This window comes from Sander lucioperca, chromosome 16 (assembly GCF_008315115.2).
Source record: "Sander lucioperca isolate FBNREF2018 chromosome 16, SLUC_FBN_1.2, whole genome shotgun sequence".
NCBI lineage: Eukaryota > Metazoa > Chordata > Actinopteri > Perciformes > Percidae > Sander > Sander lucioperca.
In genome coordinates, this window is record NC_050188.1 from 28,520,988 (window position 1) to 28,544,534 (window position 23,547).

The following is a 23,547-nucleotide window of genomic DNA, read 5'->3' on the forward strand; positions in this document are numbered from 1 at the left end:
TGCTTTATTGGGTTAGCCTGGGAGGTCACCCTGTGTTTCCTTTGATGCACCCTCTCTCTTTTTTTTTCTTTTTTTTTTTTTCACAACAAGCTCAGCGCGCTGTTTTAAATACTAATGTAATAGTGCTGCGGTTTTGACAGTGCTGTGTTTGCTCACTCAGACTGCTCAACATGTTTCTTTTTCACAGCAATTTGGCAATTTTCCTCAGTCATTTCATTTAGTCCCCACAGAGAATGTGCTCATTTTAGTGAGAGTGGCCTGCCATCAGCTCTGCATACGATATTGAAAGAGCCGCTAACGAGTAGCTCAGGACATTCACTCACAATAGAGAGCTGAGTCGGCAGGTCTCTGTGACCTTGGTGTGTGTGTGTGTGTGTGTGTGTGTGTGTGTGTGTGTGTGTGTGTGTGTGTGTGTGTGTGTGTGTGTGTGTGTGTGTGTGTGTGCGTGCGTGTGCGTGTGCGTGTGCGTGCGTGTGTCTTTGAGAACCATGTAATAGCAGAGCCAGGTCTTGCAGAGGGGCCTGAGGAAGATACTTATATATTATTGAAACGTTATTTGACTTCATCCCCTCCTAGACTTCATCTTGTATGGATAATAATAGCTATAGCACTTGACTCGAAGTGGTGCTCGCAAGGCATCAGAAGTATATCACAGTGTGTGCAAGTAGGGAGTGCATGGTGATTAATGAAATCAGAGGACAGTATGAAGCAGAGAATCTGACAAACGTTGAGGTGGGGTGGCAGAGCGGGAGTACTTTTCAAAGTGTCTCAAGTCACTTTCACAGCTGTAGTTAGATAGTTTTCAGCTCAACTTGTTTTTTTTGTTGTTTTTTTTAAAACCTCTTCAAACTTTTCTTCTATAAAGTCCACACTTCATAGACAATGTATGCATCAAAACACTGACAAAGTTGTCCTCTCTCACACAATCTTAAGTGTTACAACTCGACTGTTTTCAAATGTTGTCCTCAACTGTCTCTGATTTACACTTTAATCATGGACGAGAGAGGCTCAGGATAATGAAGACGGTTGACAGCTCTAGGACAAGCCAGTAAGTGGTGAGTGGAGATTGTTTCATTAACTGCTGTTTCCGAGGTCAAGAATGTGGGGAAATTCCAGGTTCAGGAGGTTAATATAGTATCAAGCTCATGTTAAGCCTGGCCTAATGAGATCACAAAGCCCACCCTGTTCTTGATTTTAATTGGTCACACTGTTTGTTTGCTTCAAACCCCCCCCCCCCGAGGTCTGGAACATGTGGAAACTTTTAAGGGGCACTCTTCCCTTAATAATCAGTTCATTTTGTCACAAGGAGTACCAGTCAGCCTGTAAAAAACAGTTGTATAATGGAATGTCTTCCGTGGCTCTGGAGGGAGCTTTGTCAAGTCTGAGAAAATAACCCCAATGATGTCATGCTGATGTCATCAGTGTTATCTAATATTGAGCTGGAGACTCCACGTTTTTAACTGAAAGTCTGCATTACGAACTTGTGGCATGAAGTTTGAAAGACGCAGGCATTTAACAGGCAGGAAGGACAGAGTTACATTATGGGAAGTTAGGGCTGCTTGATTATGGAAAAAATCATAATCACAATTATTTAACACGATTACAATACATGCCATTCAGCTGATGCTTTGATCCAAAGCAACTTACAGTTGCTACATATGTCAGAGGATGCACGCCTCTGGAGCAACTAGGGATTAGGTGTCTTGCTCAGGGACACATTGGTTGATGTATCACAGTGGGAATCAAACCCACATCTCCCACACCAAAGACATGTGTCATATCCACTGCGCCATCACCACCCCTCATTGACTTTTGGAAAGATGTTGCATTTATTAAACTTAACAAACCGTAAAAACACCTTGAACTGTGAAATTTCCCTAAATACTTTTCCCGTTGAACTTTTCATTCAGAACACGAGACAAAATAAGAATTTACTTTACATTGTTTTTGTGATCGTTAGGAGTCAAACATTTGTTTAATTGCACAGCCCTATGGGAAGTTTAGGAATGTTTAGGGCTTGACTAAAAAGTCGGAATATCTCGGCCTCTGCTGCTTTGATTTTGACCAAAATCTGTCTCTTGTAAATTCTCCAGTTACTGTATATGGAAGTGCATTACTAAATCACTGGACTACCCCTTTAATACACTAGACACTGGTAGAGGTTGTACTTTATGGGGCAAAAATATGGTTAATGGCATGACATTAAACAGAACATCATTTTTTTTTATTGTTATATGGTAAGAAAATGTTTTTATTGGTCCCATCTGTGCGATGAAACTCCTAGCCAGTGCTTGGATTGGGTCACACACTGCATGGTCAAAAGAGCCCGCGGCAGTGACATAGTGTATCGCCTCATCCTACAGCACAAAAATGCTCCCGAGTGTTTGATATCATTTTGTTTGAAGAGAAAGAACAAGCTGAATTTGTGTTCAGTGGGTTTCCTGTCGCTCCTCAGGTTTCTCCAGAACTATTTAAAATGTAAGCTCTCGCACCCCGAGCGCTGTCTCGACATTTTCCGTTGAAGCATCGATAGCTTGTAGCGTGGAGCATGAAAGGTGGAGGTGGCTCTCAACTCATTCTAAACAAAAGTGTCACCTCTTTGCAGAGCTGGCTGTTGCGATGCAGCCGCTGGATTTTCTTCCCTGTCGACAAGACGAGACACCGCCACCTGCACACACACACACACACACACACACACACACACAAACACAAATACGCACACACACACACACACACACACACACACACACACACACACACACACACACACATCGCCATGCATATACACAGTCCAACCCTCTTCTTCTCTGGCCACTTTGGGAAAATACTCTTCATCTTTGTCTGCCTTGAAAACATCTCCTCCGATGAAGCAGTACACACACACGCACGCATGCACACACACACATACACACACACCCACACACACCAGCAAATCACCATCCTCTCGCCAGTGTGGAATTCTATGCCCTCAGTTTTTTTTAAGAGGATGAAAGCGCTTTGACTTAAGACATTTTACAAAAGATGAAAGAGGCTTTTTATATATGAGTGTTTTTTTTTCTTTCTGAGGACCATAACTGAGGCCAGGAGGAGTGACCTGAAATTCTCCCAGGACCGACTTCAATAACTTGTGGCTTTTGAAGATTTCATTAGAACCAGATTCAGCCGAAGTTTGCACAGGACAAATGGTGCTACAGTAAATCACAGCAGTGTTGGTTCATACAAAAATGAGATTTTTGTCCCGATTCTCCCCTGAATTGTTGGAGTGGATGTCAGATCCAGTGTAAGTAGTTCAGAATCCTGTAAGACACAGACTGAGCTTCCCATCTTAGTTTTAGATCTGTTGATGAATCACCCCCTTCATCAGATTATACGGAGCTCATAGCGCTGATTAACGATCACAAAGGGTGGAGGGAACAGGGAGCGCTAACAGCTACAGTGCTAACAGAGTATAAAGCTAGGTTTGTGGTAGCCGCCGTGTTCCCCGGCGCGAGGCGTGCGCGCAATAAAAGGACATCACAACAGCTGTCGTTTCCAGCGCGAAGGCTCCGCAAGATGTCCCCAACTACACTAACTATTAACCTGTTTTACTTTGAAATAATAGTGATTTGCCATAAATTCAGGCTTACTAGGGGAATGAATGAATCAGCACATTCTTCGAGGTGCTGTAAGAGCTATCAAAGTTTGATTTGCCATTGCCAAATAATGTTTTAAAGGTCCTATGACATGCTGCTTTTTGGATGCTTTTATATAGGCCTTAGTGGTCCCCTAATACTGTATCTGAAGTCTCTTTTATATAGACCTTAGTGGTCCCCTAATACTGTATCTGAAGTCTCTTTTATATAGACCTTAGTGGTCCCCTAATACTGTATCTGAAGTCTCTTTTATATAGGCCTTAGTGGTCCCCTAATACTGTATCTGAAGTCTCTTTTATATAGACCTTAGTGGTCCCCTAATACTGTATCTGAAGTCTCTTTTATATAGACCTTAGTGGTCCCCTAATACTGTATCTGAAGTCTCTTTTATATAGACCTTAGTGGTCCCCTAATACTGTATCTGAAGTCTCTTTTATATAGACCTTAGTGGTCCCCTAATACTGTATCTGAAGTCTCTTTTATATAGACCTTAGTGGTCCCCTAATACTGTATCTGAAGTCTCTTTTATATAGACCTTAGTGGTCCCCTAATACTGTATCTGAAGTCTCTTTTATATAGACCTTAGTGGTCCCCTAATACTGTATCTGAAGTCTCTTTTATATAGGCCTTAGTGGTCCCCTAATACTGTATCTGAAGTCTCTTTTATATAGACCTTAGTGGTCCCCTAATACTGTATCTGAAGTCTCTTTCCTGAAATTCAGCCTTGGTGCAGAATTACAGCCACTAGAGCCAGTCCCACAATGAGCTTTCTTTAGGATGTGCCATTTCTGTGTCTGTAGCTTTAAATGCTATTGAGGAGGAGGGGGGTGTGTGGCCTTGACCAACTGCCATGCTTTGCTCGTTTGCAAGCCATGATGTCTTTGTCTTTCTCATGGGTGGGCCAAATTCTCTGGGCTGGAAAAGCAGAGAAAGGGGAGGTAACCTTTCCCCTTATTATGTCATAAAGGGAAGATTTCCAGATCGGCCCATCTGAGCTTGCATTTTCTCAAAGGCAGAGCAGGATACCCAGGGCTCGGTTTACACCTATCACCATTTCTAGCCACTGGGAGACCATAGGCAGGCTGGGGGAACTCATGTTAATGTTAAAAAACCTCATAAAGTGACATTTTCATGCCATGGGACCTTTAACAGACCCACATGTTCGTTACTGTCGCAAAGCTTAATTTGTTGCCAAAAGCATAATCCTTAGCCTAAACGAAGGACCAAATATGCATCACTGTGGGAATTCTTTGGCCAATTAGGGCTGATTTTCTACTCTGAGACACCCTATTGTCTGCATAGTAAGATTTTACTTTAATTTGAAAGTGGTGTGAAAGCCCTTTTTGCATGTGCACCAAGTCCAAGCCAAACAACCATGTGAAACCCTCCTATAAATGATTCTGATTTCCAGCCTCTTTTCACCCCTCAGTGCAGTGATACGATAAGATTGGTGTACAGTATCACACAGATGACTAGCCACTTAGAGAAACAAAAAGAGATTCAGTCCTATTGATGTCTTTGGTTCCGCTCTGAGTCAACTGATGTCCTTACAGACAGCTTGGTCCATAAAACAGGATTTATTCTGAACCAAAGCTTTTATTGGTCGGGATGAAAACAGACAAACATGTGATCTTTGACAAGAAAAGGTTTTAGGGCGACAGGGTTTCGGGTTTTGTGGTCATAAATTATGAGACTGCAATTTTATCTTTAATTTTATTAAAGGAAAATGCTCGATATATTATGATGATGATCTGTGCTGTAATTTATGTTGTGCACACTTTCCCAACCTGATTCATCCACCTATTCCTGATATAGTCATTCTTTTTAACATTCAGGGGTCTTTTGTGTGATTATTTTCCTTGAGCTTTACGTCTTTACAAAGCAAAATACCACCAAACCTAACTCCATTCTCTTTTTGCTGTCTTCCCCCCTTTTCTATTTTTCATTTCTCATTCTCTCTCGCTCTCTCTCTCTGTTTTATTGGCTGTAGTTCCTCGCAGCTAGTGGAGGAGGGTTAATGTATTACCGTTTCTTCACCGTGATGGGAGCCATTAATGGCTACAGCAACAGTAAAGGTTATCATAAACACATTTTCCTCCCTTAAGTGGTTGAATGTGTGAAAAGATGAGGGAGAAATGACTCGCATCCAACATTATCATTTACTTAAATTATCACTGTGGATGCAGCATAATAGGCTGCATGGGAGACATATACCAACTAGTTATTGAGAAAGCATCAGGGAGTCATTCATGAAGTCAACACAGTGATGTTTTTTTTTTTTTTTTAAGCAAAACTGGAATATGTCTATGACAAGATTCCTTATTTTTTGTTGTACTAACCGAAATGTGTCCATTGCACCCATAGGCAGTAAAATAATGGACACAGCGACGCCTTAGACTTCGATGGAGACCAGTGAAGGATATTAGAAGCACTTTTCCGGTGATGGTTGAGCGTTACTGCGCAGCCTCAAACTGAGCTTGAAGACGTAGATGTGACGTGAGCAACCTGTCTGAAAGTTGGAAGTCTTCTGGTAGCTGTGCCAAGAGAAATCTCAATCATTCCCAATCTAGCAGAGACGGAGAGCGTAGGTATATGTAAGGAGATAACATAGGCACAGGCTAATTATTGATCACTAAAATGCTAGTTAACGTTAGTAATTAAACTTAAACAGCTAATGTAAATAGAAACTGCCTGCGAGCTTCTCCTGTACTATACAGTAATTCCTCTACTATGAGACAGTAAGTCTCGTGGTTATAACACAATCGTTAGCCTATTTTTATAAAAACGTCTGCTACGGAGCCATAACGTGAGGTACAAAGTAATGGAGCCTTTTATACATTGTCGTGTTTCTTTAGAAATAAACAATGGACAAATAGAGTCTTTAAACTCTTCAGATGTAAAGTTATTCGCTGTCAAAGTGACATCTAAATGAATGTGACTCAATGGAATGCTAGCGGAAGGTGATGGCTTGTTAGTCTAAGAGTCTCCCCATAGGAGGTACGCATTCCGGATGCTCGCTTACCCCCTTGATTGCACCTAGTACCGAAATTTAGGCTTTCGGTGTCTGGTCAGATTCTCCATCTTGTTTACTTATTTTTTTGATCAGATAGTTCCTGATTGAAATAAACAAAGTTCTCGTAAAGCTGCTTGTGTTTGGACCACATTTAACATCGGAGACGTTTGGCATCTTTTGTTCAATGAAAAAAAATGACTTTACTTCTACTTACTTCGAGGAATACACATTCCTCAAAGTAAGGTATTAGAGAACAATTACCTTTTTGTTTCATAAATAAATCTGGACTCAAGGTCCACTTACTAGCTCTTTCCAAAGCTTGTAACCACTTCTCGTGATCTTAATCGTTGAGCAACTGAGCAAACTCCATCCACTGATGAATGCTGTGAAGATGTGTTTGAAAGCTTTGGAAAAAGCTAGTGAGTGGAACTTGTGTTACAGTTTTTGCCAAACAATTGTTTTCGAGGCTAAGGTAAGGTATAGGTAATACAATTTGCAATTGGCAATGTTACCCAACTAGAGTCCAAAACAATACATTTTTAATATCTTATATTCAAGAATATATACATGTTTTTCTACAAAACTCATTTTCTATTTAACAAATTAACATATCAAACCAGTATTTGATCCTGTCTTAAAGGGGCGCTATGCAGTTTTGGCTATTTCTTCGCTGTTTTTTCGCTTTTTGCTCGCATGTTTCTCTATAGAGCTCCCCCTACAGCTTCGGAATAGATATTTGGCAACACTGTTGTAAAAACTCGTTGGCGATTCTCCCCCCTCCCGTCTTCTCCCTCTGGTCATGTGCATTTGTTTTCAAAGAAGCCGGCGAACGCACGGAGCCATGTCCACTGAGGTAGACAGCTAGTGAGCCCGTAACAGACAGCGATCATAATAAAAACCTTTACAGACAATAGCAAACATCCTGAGGTCACAATAACAAGAAATACAAACATTATCCCAAAGATACTTGTGCAACAGCAAGAACGCCAGGTCAGCATCGGATTAGCAGGCTTTTGTTTGTCTCAGTTCTCGCCATTCTAAAAACACAGGTCCGATATTTACTTGTGTCTGACTCGGTCAGTCTGCCGTTTCCTCTTTCTCTGTTTCTCCGGCAATGCTTTCCTCGCTTTCTGCTTCTTTTTTGCTGGCTCGGCCATGATGATAGCGTGAGTAACTCCATCGCTACCTTGTTCTTATAGCTAGCCGGTTCCTGTATGTGTGCAGTGCCATGAAGCAATTCACGGCATCGCGAGACCTGATATCACGCAATCGTTCCTGACTCTGAGGCCGCCGGCTCGCCGGACCAAAGTTGCAAGGGTGGTTTTTCCGCTCACATGCGCTAGGGGGGAGCGAGACAACCACCATTCAACCCGAAAAAAGTCATATAACCATTCTAATGACTCCAAAGCTGTTCAGTTGAGGTAAATAAGCTAAACAAAACTGCCTAGTTAGTTAAGTATTAGAACTTTAATAAAATAAAATACAGTCTGAAATGATCAAAATTAAACTCCGGTAATATTTAATTAAAGAATGACCAAGCATTCAATGCCAACTATTGGTACTTTTGTTTTTTATACTTAGCTAGGTTTGAGGCTTCTAAAATCTTTTAAACTGACCTTTGTCGATCTGAAATGAAGACATGTTTCGGTGAACTATTTTCGTAAAATACAAGATCGTATTCCGAAAGAGCCGCCATCAAGTTCGGTTTTGAAATTCGGGAGAAACCAGACCCACGTGACGCGTTCGTCCAATCAGCTGCCGGTTTTTTCATTTTTTGGGCGACAATACAGATTAGCGCCGCCTGCTGTTATGGAGACGTATTACGTCTCGCGGATTGGTGTGTCAGAGCCTTTAGAGCAAGGCTAGATACACATATAGAAGGAGAGAGGGAGGGGTTGGAGCTAAAGCAAATACCCCAGCTAACAAAATGAAGACAGCCTCAGAGTCAGCAGAATGGTTTGTGTTTCCTGTATACTGTAATGAAAAAAAAAAATCTCTCATTGACAAACAAATATAGTTTACAGGCAACACAACAAACATATACTGTCAGTATAGTGCCAAGTATCTGTCCACTTCATTAGGTACACCAACAGTCTAATGCAATTCAACACAACTGTTGTGCCATAAAATCTACTTCCATGATGCCTCTAATGTTAGTGATAGTTAGTGATGGCGGTGAGCATTATTAGCTTCGTAAAGATAGATGTTATCACATGGCTGTTGTATTTGATTGCATTACATTGTTCAGGGGTACCTCATAAATGGACCACTGGTTGTAGATAGAGACACCACAAAGGTCATGCTGCTATCATATTTATTTAACTTTTTTTTTTTTTTTTTTAAATATCAGTTTTTAACCCATAGTTAGGTTAGAGTTACTAGCGAGTAAACTGATAACTGTTAGAATAATTACATTATCAAAGGATAGACGGAACAACTGAAGTTATAATAAAGTTTTGTTCACTTGCAAGTAGAATCAGTTTACAGTACTCACAGCATAAGTACAGAAAGTGACTAACGTAAGCCTCAAACAGTAGCTTATTTATATGTGAAATACAATAACAGAATTTGATGTCGTCAATTGTCTATCTTGTCAGTTTAGATGTTGTCTCCTCTATCTGGTCAGACTCGATGGCGTCCCCTTTATGTGGTTAGAGAGACGCATTTTCTGTCGTCGAGCCCCATTCAAGATAGACAATGACTCCATGTTATCTTGTGGGAACAAGTAGTGTTATGTTTTCTTACTATGCAAATAGTTTAAATTTAACAGAGAGAGAGAGAAGAATAGTAATCACTATAATATTCTATGCAAACAGTTAAATAAATAACAAGACAATAACATAGTATGACATGCTGTTGCTATATTTACTAGGGCTGGGACAATTCTTTCACGATACATGGGTGCTGATTCGATTTGTATTGCGATTTCAATTCATTCGGATTCTAGAAGTATTGTGATTCGATAGTATTGAGTATTGTGATTTTCTTTTCCTTCTTTAACAAAAACCAAAGTTGAATAATACACAATATATCATGAGACATTTCTAAAAACTGATAGTTTTCTAAGAAGAATGACATCACATGTCAGTCAGTCAGTCTGACATTTATTTACTTTGTAAAGAAGAACTTAACATGGATTTTCTGCTTTTTCTGATTTCTAATTGTGTTGCTGAAAACGGATATGATGTAGTCGCCGTCAGCGGTACCGTATAAACAAAACATATTTAGGTGGATCATTAATAAAAAACATTCTTCAAAATCTTCACAAACAACAAAAATCATGATACATACGATTCCCCCCCCAATCCATAATATTTACTCACAGTTGCCTTGTCCACTGATTTAAAGCTGTGGTAAAGCCATTGACCAGAAAATTTTTTGAGGTATTCTGATATAAGGTTTTAAAAGGACACTTACCAGCCAATCACTAACAGGCATTTTCTGTGGCAGTGGTATACAAAAAGATACATTTTCCTTGGTATCTCATCTAATTCTTAACTCTAATCATGCTGTACCAAGTTAGCACTAACCTAGTCTATATCCTCGACATTCCACTTCCGGGATTGCTCCGTTGCCGACGGAAATTCCGCCGGATTTCACTCATTTAGGCCGGATATTCGTTGCCTTGGGCTTCCTTTGTGTTGGCATTTTAAACTCCGGTGGATTTCTGAGGACTATGGTTAACTGCTCCTCAGATCTCTGCAGGGTAAATCCAGACAGCTAGCTAGACTATCTGTCCAATCTGAGTTTTCTGTTGCACGACTAAAACTACTTTTGAACGTACACATGTTCTACCAAAACAAGTTCCTTCCTGAGACTGTTTTGCAGCAGCACCGTGGCTCCGTCCGGTGCTTAGTACCGCCCATGACGATTGTGATTGGTTTAAAGAAATGCCAATAAACCAAAGCACTTTTTCTCCCATCCCAGAATGCTGTGTGGACTAGCCAGACCCTCCTCTGCAGCGCTGTGGAGGAGGAAGGTCCCATCAGGATGTCAGTGTGTTTTACAAAGATAAGTGTGAGGTAACTGAGTCAGTGCTTGCCATCAAAGCAAATCATGCACAAAGCCTGACTGGCCTAATTCATTTCCAAATGCTCTATATTGATGCAAATCTCACTTCTTATTTGAGGCATCATTAGAATGAGCAAGCAGGGAGTATATTAGATTTGATGCCTGAACATGAGCTGTCGCTAACATTTAGGAAGTAATCGGTGTCTAGGTTCCTTTCATATGATCTTGTTGGCTGATTTGCTAGCTTAATGTTTGTTGATTTGTCCCTGAAGGACCCATTTGAAGATAATGAGCCATAGGCAAAGATGAATGTGTTAGACAATTCATTCTTTTATTGGTCTTTATTTGTATCCATTGGCTTAACAGTTTGCAAGCACTGTTGTGTCTGCTTGTACTGCTGTTGTTGTTTCCATGGAAATTCCTCTTGCAGCACAAAATGCACACACACACACACACACACACACACATGCACCAAGTCACTGCAGGGATGTAATGTTGCTAGGCAACATGTTTAAGACAATGGCGAAGTGCAATTGGTTTAGTGCTGATTCAAAGGTTAGAGGGTGTTGGAGTTACACCAGGGTCGACCTTCTGTTGCCGGCTCTTGCCACCTCTGCTCTCACTGAACTTGTGCATTGTGAATATAGCTGAACCAAGTGAAGAGAGACAAAGGCCTGCACAAGCCAACACTTAGTCCTTTTAGCTTAAGCAACAAAGGACTCAAACGAGCTTTTATCTCAAGGGGATTTAAGCAGTTCACCTCTTTTTGGAGCAAATGATCTTTCCCAGAGACCTTGAGCCTACCCTTCATTAAAAGAACTGACGTGATGATGCCTGTTAGTGTTTGCTAATGAGGCTTTGAAATCCTGCTAAGCTGCAAGAAACGATAGTTACGTTATTGTAACTCCAGATTCTATGAGTGTAGGCGTAGCCCTCTAAGTCACGCTATTGGGTTTATCCCTTCGCGCATGCGCAGTCGTGAAGATTTTCTTTCCTGCCCTAGCGTGCCGCTCGGGCTTCAACTACGTCCGCAAATACTGTATATAAACAGAGCGGACCCGTAGCTCTGCTCCCAACATAAGCTTTTTCTTCAGCTAATGTAACTGGAGCAGGTGGCCCAGATCTTAGAGGGCTACGCCTATACTCATAGAATCTGGAGTTACAATAACGTAACTATCGTTCTATTTCGTATAGGCTTCGCCCTCTAAGCCACGCTATTGGGTTAGGGCGAGTGGATTCAATTTCCACTCGTTGTGAGAGGGCCCTCCCCTCGACATTAGGTCTGCCGCCCGGTTTAGTATCCCGGGGATGTAGACAGCCTTGAGGGACAGCAGGTGACTGTGTGCCCACAGCAGAAGGCTCCTGGCTATTTCCAATAGCCGGGCCGAACGTACGCCGCCCTGGCGATTTATGAACGCTGCTGCAGTAACACTGTCTGTCAGAGCAGCGCGTCTTGCCTTGGCGTTGACAGCCTGGCCCTCATAACAATCGAGTTTAGCACTACGCCCAGATAAACTATCGATTGTGTGGGAACCAATGAGCTTTTCTGCCAGTTTATGGCGAAACCCAATGTCTGCAGGTGCTGCAGAACTGCCACAGTGTGCAGCACCGAATCTCCTGTGTCTGGGAATGATTTGGATGTGAAAGTATGCGTCTTTCAGATCCACAGATGTAAATCATTCTTGGTGGCGCACACATTCCAACACATGTCTGATGATCAGCGTGTGGAATGGGCGCTCCATGACAGTAGCTCCCCTAGCTCTGTCATGGCATCTGGCTCTGCCTGGGATGACACGGTTGTCTCCAATACGCCCACGAAGCGAGGCGGGGGGGGAGGCGAGCTGAAGTGTATAGCCCCGTGTTATCAGCTTTGACATCCATGAGTCCATGTGTGTCAGCCTGATCCATGCTGCGCTGTGCTCTGAGAGCAGGCGTGCACATGTCTGTGTGTTTGTTTACGGACATGGTCAGCAAGGAGCGCAGAGCCCATTCCGCCGCTGGGCGAGACGTGAGATTGTGACGCCCAGCCCATGGAGGGCTCTGACGAAAGGGCCGGTCACCGCCGTGAGAGGCGGGAGCGGTCACCGGGTCATTGTCTTCCTCGTCCCGCTGGCATGGCCGGGGGGAGAGGGATGACTGAGCGGCACCGTTTATAGTGAATGAGCGTTCGCTCTCGCTGTCTGCATAGTGAGAGAGCGGTGGAGCTCCGCGTGCAGCGGTGGGCTGGTGTGCGCTTGTGTGGGGAACGACTGTCATGTTGTCAGCGCACTGTTCAATGGGAACAGGGGCTGCTTGGCTGAGGGGAAACTGCTCTTTAGATGGGTGGGGGTGGCCCTTAAAAGGGCCGTTGTGTTTCCATCTCTCAACTGTATGTGGACATGTGGATGTGTGACGTTTCCCGCGCCCCGACGCCGCTGTTTGTTGGGGGGCTCGGGGGTGGCTTAGACCAGGTGGGGGCCGCCTTCCTCCGGCTCTGAGAGGCCTGCCAGTCATGTGGAGCCGGCAGTCGCTGCGGAGGGGGGCCGGGCGGAGGAGCGGAGTTCGAAGCCTGGGAAAACGCAGCTGCAGCAGAGGCTGTGGCGCGCTTCCTTTCATGCTGGTTGTCATGGCGACGGCGCTGCTGCGGAGGAGCCGCCTTCCAAGAGCCGAGCATTCGAAATCGTTCCGCTTGGTGCAAATGGGACGTGGCTGTCTGTAGGCGGGGCCCAAATAGTCCTCATCATAAATGATAAACCAATAGCGTGGCTTAGAGGGCCTATATGAAAGAAGCCTATATGAAATAGAACAACCTCCCATGATGTATGGCTGAAAAAATACCTGCTAGTTGATGATTGTCCATCAATACCTGTGACATGCTAGGTTTTCCATATTACAATTTGGCAGGTATTCCTAGAACCTTGGATGACTGAGTAAGTGCTTTGTAGTTAATTAATGATGAATAAATGCATCTGTTAAGGTGTATTACACTGTCCGGTTAGTTGCCCAATGTAGGTTGGGGTTTCGATCATGAAAACTAAGGATCAGCATCTTTGAAACTAACTAGGTTGTTCGAAATGTCATCATACCACAATGACGTAAAGCATTCCAATGGCCACACACTCCCTTCTGTCGGCATCACGCTGCCTCCCTGAACTGTCACTAAGAACCCTGTCTTTTGCCTGTCTTTGTTGTCTTGAAAAGTGATGAATCATACAAATTGGGATAATGGCACAGATCGGTCAGTCCTTCCTCAAAGGCATTTAATGGTGTTGCACTCAGTCGTGCCTCAACACACCTGGCAAATTTCCGCATAAAGTGGAAAGCTTGTCAGATAGTTGGTTTCAGAAAGTTACAAAAACTCCCCCAGCTCTGAGTTTCCCCAATTCTAAGTTTGGAAAGGAGTGGAGAAGGGGGTATCAGACGCTGTTGGATAATCCAACAAGAACTTTGTTCAAAACATGCTGAGGCCCTTTAGACCCTCTTCACTCAACCAGTGACATGAGCTGTGCTCGGCACCAGATGGGGAGTACAGTGCAGAGGCAAAGCATGCCATAGGTGCCAACGAATGCAAGCCTGGCAAATACCTTTTTTCATTTGTGTATTTCAGTTTTACACAAAAGAAGGTGCTGGCAATGTTCCTCCTGTACTGAAGAGGAATGCCTATGATCCAGGCTGCAAAGTAAGTCAGTGGTTATGCTGCCAGTCGGGTTCCATCCTCCGCTGTCCTCTCCTCTTTGGTCCTGTATTTTACTGCAGCAAACAGGAGCTGAGGCTGACAACATCTTGCTGGCTTGTCTTTTAAACACATTGTGCATAGATTTCTACCCATCTCTAAATCACTTCTGCTGTGCATGCCAAAGGGGGGTATGTGATCACAATCTTATCAGTCCACTGTTAGAGGGTAAAAGTGTTGGCCTGCTAGGAGATGCTGAGTGGAGGGACATGGACCTCATTTAATCCCAATGGGATTATTGAGTAAAATGTCCTGTTTTACTAAGAGGGTTGTATCATCAGCGAATGATGATGATGATGATGAGATAAGTGATGAGTGATCTGTGCAACAGATAAAACATGTCATGGAACATTATAACACTATCAAAACTGCTCTATATCTTTATGCGAGGAACATAAATATGAATTTCCAGCAATAATTGATATGTAACATTCCAGCATTTATCTTATAAAAAAAACGTAAATCTAATAATAAAAAGATGGGAAAAAAGGTTAAACCAAACATTCAAATAAATATTGCACATTTGATTAATCGCGGCCTTCACGATTAGCTAATCTCATTCTTTCAAATTGCGATTTCAATTTGAAAACGATTAATGGTTCAGCCTAGAGCTGGGCTATATATCAATATTATATCGATATCATGATATGAGACTAGATATCGTCTTAGATTTTGGATATCGTAATATGGCATAAGTGTTGTCTTTTCCGTTTAAAGGCAGTACAGTAAAGTGATGTCATTTTCTGAACTTACCAGACTGTTGTAACTTTTCTATTATTTGCCTTTACCCACTTAGTCATTATATCCACATTACTGATGATTATTTATCAAAAATCTCATTGTGTAAATGTTTTGTGAAAGCACCATAGTCAACACTACAATATCGTTGCGGTAGCGATATTGAGGTATTTGGTCAAAAATATCGTGATATTTGATTTTCTCCATATCGCCCAGCCCTAGTTCAGCCCTTGAACTGTAGTCACACTCCAGTCACATATGAAAAATGTCTACATTTCCTGCTTCCTGACAGTGATTCTGGGACTTTATCCTGACTGGCTTTCTGTCTGTGAGCCATATGTTTTTTATTTACCTGTTTGTAATAGATGTGTGTGTTGTTGCCTCTCTGTACACTCCCTGGTGAGTCACTGACATTTGCGCAGTGCCCTTGAGCGTAGAAACATAGCTGAGGTGCTTCAACAATAACAGTATGTTGGTGGGCTAGGTGTTAAAGGCAACAAAGACACTGTAAGCAAACACACTGAGAGTTCTGTTAGAATTTTTTTTCACACCCAGACGAACAAATGTTATTTGAAAGTTTGGGTTTAGACAACATACAGTAGACTTACAGTTAAGACTTGTTCTAGGAAAAAGAAAACCAATTAAAAAAAAAGAACTAATGTGTTTGTTACTAACTACTGCACCATAAAGTTCCTACGTAGTTCTATTTTCTGTAAGTATGGAATAAAGGGCAACCTTGTGCATAGACAGTGTAGAGGGTGACGTGTGTAAAAGCCCTGTGAGGCAAATATGTTATTGTGGCCCATTATAAAACTGATTTGACTTGACCTAAAGTGAAAGGCAAAGGCCTCAGATGGCTTAAGATGCTCAGATTGTGCATATTCTGAAACATGCATTAATGGGGGTTTCCTTTGGCAACTTGGGACAGCGCAACAGGCTTTATACCCAACACTGACACCTTATAAAGTTGACATGGCAAACATGTTAGCAAACAGTTGCCTAAAACACATCCACCATACATGAGGCAACATTAGCACTCATTTGGAATAGTTTCTCTGGCCTGACGAATGCAACTCCAATACTCACTCTCCTTTTAGCTCTGGTTTGGTCTCCATCCACTCCTGAGAAAAAAAATCTTTCTTTTTAGCTGCTAAATTCTCCACTGAGTTCACCAATAACTTTGGCTGTTTGGTGCTGAGCAGGTAGTGTACAACCAAACCAATGAGCTAAGAGATGTGAAAAAGTTCCATAGTACTGTTGAGTCCAGGAATAATTCTCAGTGGGTTTGTCCCTAGATGTGACCCCTTTTCACATTTCACATAGTAATTTGTCCCATTGTTAATATACCAATATTGACTAGTACAGCTTTAAACAAAATGGTGTTACACCTCAAGTCAGTCATTATAAACTCATTTTGTGCAGCCCAAAAATGTTTCAGTTAGGATTTTTCTGATAATTTTATCCAAATAAAAACAATAAAAAGCAAAAGTGCTGGGAGATATGGAGAGAATCAAATATCACGACCATATACCTCGATATTGACATTGCGGCGATATTGTAAGGTTGACTATTAGTGCTTTCACAAAATATTCAAACAATGACATTTTTGATAAACAAACCTCCTAAAATGTGGATATAATGACTAAGTGGGTAAAGGCAAATAATATTACTGCGAGAACAGTCTGGTAAATTCAGAAAATGACATCACTTTACTGTAGAAAAGACAACACTTGTGCCATATTACGATATCCAAAATCTAAGAGGACATCTAGTCTCATATAGCGATATCGTTGTAATATCTATATATTGCCCAGCTCTAGGCTACAAACAGTTAATTACAATTTCATTGCAAGCTTTCTTTGTTTACAGCAAATGACAAAAATACACAGTAAAGCAAAACTTGGATAATTCCTTCTCTCAGGCCACCACAATTTTGACAATGGTGACAAAATCATAATAAGGTAAGGGAAAAGGTTTTTGCAAATGTATGTATGCAGCCATCCCTAAATCCCTCACAACCCCCGAGCTTTAAAAATGTAAGTGTATGTGGCTTTACAGAGATGGACAGTCGAGGCTCCTCTTTGTCATTCACCCTCATTAGCTGAATTGATTAGCTAACGCAATCATTGATAGACCTACAGAGGAAAATGATAAATGATGCCACTTTGAGCACAGAGGTCACAGAGCAACTGCTTACTTAAGAGACTGGTGCACTAAGCTGAAATCAAGTGGAACTGTTGAAACCACAGCGGGGTTTTTTTTTTTATTAATAGTTGCTAAGCTTTGTGAAGCTGCTTTAAGCTGATGATGAAGCTATTTTCATGCCAAACCTTTCAAAAAATGACAAGTATTCACTAGGAATTGTTGTACTCAAGATGTCTGCATGACTTGTGGAAATCCTTTCCTGCAGTATGAGTTTAACTGTTGTGTGCAGAGCCCCCAAAGTCCTGAATGTTTAATATCTTGTGCACATAAGCTATTGATATTCTGCAGATAAGAAAATACCTTGTGCACACAAGTTACAGATCTCTAGGGCTCCGTAGTTAAGAGATATTTGAAAGATGCAACTGATTTTTGGAGGACATTTTTTTATGTTTCAAGATGACACATGTATTGAAATCATTGTTTTTAATTTTAAGACTTTTGATTTTTACTTATTTTGTCACTTTAAAAAATCCTTGACCCTAAATGAAGATTGCAACTGGCAACAAGGACTTTTATCATCAATACAAACATTTGAATTTGAATTGAAGCAGAATCTTAATGCTAACATCAGCATGCTAACATGCTCACAATGACAATACTAACATGCTGATGGTTAGCCGGCATAATGTTTACTGTTATCGTGCTAACATTGGCTAATTTGCACTAAACACAAAGTACAGCTGAGGCTGATGGGACTGTCATTTGTTGTGCTGGTGTTTGGTCATAAAGCAACGTTTTGGACAGGTTGGAATGTTGACCTCTTGGTGGCGCTAGATGAAAAGTAATCACCAAAGCTTTAAGAATTCAACCACTTGGGACCATGAATGTGTGTACCAGATTTAATGCCTGTCCACCTGTGCCCTATCTCATGGCTATCCACCAAATATTTGTCAAGACTTGTCCCACAAATCCAAAAATGTCAACCAATTCACAGGGTCTCCAAAGTCTGTAGGATACATTCTCTGGGAACCACGAATGTATCAAACTTAATACCAATCCATATTTAAGGGCGTTTTCACACATACCTTATTTGGTCCGGACTTTCGGACTTTTCAGTTTGATCCGAACCAAAATTAGAGGTGTGAAACCTCCCCCGGACCACGGTCCGGATCAAAAGACCAAATTTTGGTCCGACCAAAAGAGGTGGTCTCGGTCCAGACCAAACTGAACCATGGTCCGGTTCGTTTACAGTGTGAAAGCATTTTTTGGATGATTCGGACTTTCGGACCAAATACAAGAAGCTTTGGCAGGCTCTCCTTGTGTTACAAGACCGGGGAATAGCTCCTTTAAGGAATAGCTTGGTGCTTAGTGTGTAGGCTACATGAGAGAGTGTGTGACGGTGAATGTGTCAGAGCAGACAGCTGTCGGCTATCAGAGCAGAGAATACATCAGTAGTTTATTTGTTAAGTGGTAGTAAATGTACAGTGTAGGTTTCCGTTTTTCTCTGAATAAATTCTCCAGAAAGTTCCAGTGTCTTGCTTCTCAACATCACAACAAAACAAAAAGAGCCGCGGCAGTAGGGGAGAGCAGCAGTCAGCTGAAAAAACTCAGACCGAGAGAGAGGATATGAGAGGACGAGGAAGCCTGTCTACAAACCAATCGATTATAAGTATCTGGAGACGCAGCTCACGTATGTGATGACGGCAGGACGTAGTTTTGTCACGTATAGATCTTTAGTGCGCTTGCATAACTGCAGTGTGAAACCAAAACTTACCGGATCAAATGTATACAATGTAACAAAAACATGAACCTTGGTCCGGACCTTGGTTCGGACTTTCATGTGTGAAAACGCCCTAAGTGTGGACTAGGGCTGAACGATGCATCTTCTACGATCATGTTAAATTAAGTAATAAAAAATAAATGAAAAGTCCACTGAAAATAGGACATTTCTGTAACAATCCGTGCTGCATGTCTGACTAAAAACATTGTAAGGACTTTGTGTTTCCCCAAAATGTGTAAGGATGAAAATGCCCATGGAACAGCAGTTACTTTAGATCATTTGAAACCCAGGATGACGATTAAAATGATGGTAGGAGAAAGAAGAATAGTTTTCACACTGTCTCTTCTGAATCAGTTCATTTTGAGGAATTCCCAAAGCCAACCAGTGTATAATTGTTAATAATATAATAAAATAGTTGTGCATGAAGTTTGCAGTCATTCGAACTAGATTGTATCCATCTTATATATACTGTACATGTGGACATGACTGATTGGACCAGGATTGGATTTTTGATCTTTGGTATTATCAAAATTAGGCAAACAATTACCATTAAAATGACTGATCATATTTCATGTTCTCAATAACAAACCATTATTAGCCAAAGTGTTCAATCCCAGACTAGAGATGAAGATCAGGAGACAGCGTAGTGTGTCCTTGAAGAGATCTTTGAAGACGAGCGATCAATGCCCTTTATCATCCTGTCCCATATGTATACTCGGTCCTTGTCAGCTGTCAGCCTGAGGAGATTGAGGCTGATGAGTGGAATAGGAGATGATGAAGCTGAGTACACTTGCTCATCACTTTGTCTTTTAGCTGCTGTGTGTTTGAGCACTCTGTTTGACCTGCTTGTTTGTGCTGTGATGTGTAAGCATCACTGTGTATGTGAGTGTGTGTCGGTGTGTTGCAGTGGAATGCGGCACCGCTGGTCTCGACAAGGCACAGAGATTTTAAAAGAGATGTTTGTTATTGTGGCTTCAAAGAGCTGGAGTCTGATGTCTGTCCCCAAGCAGGACAGAGCTGGGCAAGGCTGCTTTCATTCTTCCTCCCTCCTTTTCTCTCACTCTCTTTTTTGTGTAGCAGTGATCGTATTCAACCGTCGATAATAGTAATTGATGAAATTGTAGGTGCATTTCCAGACTGATTAAAATAGGAACAGGCTTCAGAATTTAAGAGAAAGAACGTAATCAGTGGAAAAAAATTTAACACTCCTTCATGAATTGTCACAATGTGCAACGATTATCATGTTTGACTAGCAGCTGATGTTGACCATTCCTCATGCTGTGTTGAAATGTGTAACTGAATTGAAAGTGTTGATTCATGCAGCACAGCAGTCTTACACCAACCCGTTCTCATTCCAAACTCGTAAAATAAGGACGTTTGGACAGTGGCTGTCAGCGTCTGATGCGACAAAAAAGGCATCTTTCAGCGTGTTTGTGTAAGGCACCAGGGAGAGCAGCAGTTAGATAGGATTTAGTGAGTAGTATGTAAGGGCCAATTTTCGCGTATGGAGGTTGGTTGGGGGGGTGGATGGGTCAAACACAGGACTTTCACCCAGGAGAGCGGGGTTCGTGTCCCGCTTGTCACGCTTGCTTTAGTCGTTTCTTTTCTTTCATCCCGCGTGTCACAGAACCGTAAACCCACCCACGACCTTTTCCTTAACATAACTGCGTCAAAAGGGACGGCAATAGTCCCGACCAAGCGCGTTTACTTATAGTGCTAAAGGGACGGCAATAGTCCCGACCAAGCGCGTTTACTTATAGTGCTAAAGGGACGGCAATAGTCCCGACCAAGCGCGTTTACTTATAGTGCTAAAGGGACGGCAATAGTCCCGACCAAGCACGTTTACTTATAGTGCTAAAGTGACGGCAATAGTCCCAACCAAGCGCGTTTACTTATAGCGCTAAAGGGACGGCAATAGTCCCGACCAAGCATGTTTACTTATAGCGCTAAAGGGACGGCAATAGTCCCGACCAAGCACGTTTACTTATAGTGCTAAAGGGACGGCAATAGTCCCGACCAAGCGCGTTTACTTATAGTGCTAAAGGGATGGCAATAGTCCCGACCAAGCACGTTTACTTATAGCGCTAAAGGGACGGCAATAGTCCCGACCAAGCGCGTTTACTTATAGTGCTAAAGGGACGGCAATAGTCCCGACCAAGCGCGTTTACTTATAGTGCTAAAGGGACGGCAATAGTCCCGACCAAGCGCGTTTACTTATAGCGCTAAAGGGACGGCAATAGTCCCGACCAAGCATGTTTACTTATAGCGCTAAAGGGACGGCAATAGTCCCGACCAAGCACGTTTACTTATAGTGCTAAAGGGACGGCAATAGTCCCGACCAAGCGCGTTTACTTATAGTGCTAAAGGGATGGCAATAGTCCCGACCAAGCACGTTTACTTATAGCGCTAAAGGGACGGCAATAGTCCCGACCAAGCACGTTTACTTATAGCGCTAAAGGGACGGCAATAGTCCCGACCAAGCACGTTTACTTATAGCGCTAAAGGGACGGCAATAGTCCCGACCAAGCGCGTTTACTTAAAGCGCTAAAGGAGACCTTTGCATCAATAAGAACGACAAAGGCACCTAGGACTAGGACTAAAATCTTTTAAACTGACCTTTGTCAATCTGAAATGAAGACAGATTCAGCAACTGCATGGCCTATTTCTCGCTTAAAATGTTTTCAGAAACACGCCTCAGTGTGTTCTGAGGCATTTTTTGGACCTCGGGACCCGACTGATCAGTCCGACTGGCTTTTGTGCCGACGGTCGGCCCGTCTGGCTGGTGTGTCAGGGCCTTAAAACTATTGGATCTGCCCAGAGCCACTCTGGATCTGACATAACCAATCGCTAATGTTTAGTCGTGACGTATGCCATGCGCAAGTGCAACAAGAGGGGAGACCGTCAAGGATAGCCTTGACGGTGCTAATGCTAATAGTAGCATTAGCACCGCTAGCATTAGCCTTAGCCAAATCCTTCACCACTAACGGAGCGAGCTGGAAAATCAAACTTTTCCCGAACTCCGTGGGGAGGAGGGCCACAACATCATGGCCACCAACACAACTTAGCAAAGATTGTTCTTGCTCGGGCTTTAACTTCTGGATATTCGGCAGCATTGCTGCCACAACGGATCGAATGGCTTCGCTCACATCTTTCTAGTGCACGTCCTCAACGTCATCGTTCTCAGACACTCCCTCTGTTCGCTGATTGGACCGGTAAATATTTGACCGGAGAAAACCTAAGAATATACCGCAAACCCAGTCAGAGTACTGAAGGGAAATGAAAATTGAGTGGAAGTAAGTAGGAGGGCGGAGCCAGGCTACCTTAAATCTGCATTCTATCTAATTTCCAGCAGGGGGCGACTCCACTGGTTGCAAAAAGAAGTCAGTTTCTATAGAAGTCTATGAGAAATGACCCTACTTCTCGCTTGATTTATTACCTCGGTAAACATTTTCGTACCAGTTTTATGATCTCAATCGCTAATGTCAAGTCTTCTTCAATACAGCATTTAGTAAATTATGGTCCCATTTATTTGAAAATAGACGATAAAGCAGGGGATGTTTTAGGGGCGTGTTTAGGGATGTTTAAGCTAGCTAGCCAGTGCTAGCATTAGCCGGTAACTTGAGGGAGAGTTTAGCGATTTTCTGTTCTGTTGTACATGCAGATGAATGGTGCCAGTACCCGAAAGTCTGCCGGTAAATCTCCACTGGATGACTCGCTGAAAATCAACAACTTTTTCTCATTAGCCTTTAGCTTAGCGCGGCGCCATTGCAAGCTCCACCCTCTCGTCCAAAAATCGTCACGTCCAGTTTCACAAAAACCAAGATGGCGACCGCCAGTTTCACAAAAACCAAGATGGCTACCGCCTGATTGCCAAACTCGAGGCTTCAAAACAGCAGTCCACAAAGCTTGAGTTGCTGCTGCAGCAGGACAAGGCTGTGATTGTGTCCGTCTGAATGTGTGTCAGTGTGCTGCAGGGAGCTGCTGTGAAAGAGCACAGAGCTCACTACACACTTTATTTTCTGCTAAATTGAAGATTTAAAGGGGTGATCTGACACACAACCTCAGGTGACTTAATATTCTGCTGTTTCTCTGTGATGTCCTAACAAGTTGTCACATTATGGCTACTATCTCAGCCACAACTGTCAAACACCCACTCAGTTCAAACGTTAGTCACATTCAGCATTGCTGTGCTGAAGCGAGACTGCAGAGTGGCTCCGAGTCTTTCAGTTTGCTGAGCTTCTTCCCTGTGGCCCTGGGCAAGGAAACACAGCAGTCTCAAATCTCAAAAAAGGTCCTGTATTTTTATGTTGCTGTTTGTTTGTTTGTTTGTGTGTGTGTGTGTGTGTGTGTGTGTGTGTGTGTGTGTGTGTGTGTGTGTGTGTGTGTGTGTGTGTGTGTGTGTGTGTGTGTGTGTATGCCCTGCCTGAGTAAAAATAGTTTTGAGGAAGAGCTACAAAAGAGGTGGGAGGGAGGAACAGTGAAACATAGTCTGAGATGGTGGGGTTGGTGATCCATG

At 42.5% G+C, this 23,547-nt stretch overlaps 1 protein-coding gene across 1 annotated transcript in view; it reads left to right on the plus strand.

Annotated features, from left to right (window-relative positions):
• LOC116035864 (ubiquitin-conjugating enzyme E2 E2-like) overlaps positions 1–23,547 on the plus strand; it is a 116,362-nt gene that overhangs the window by 61,114 nt on the left and 31,701 nt on the right. The window lies entirely within an intron of this gene.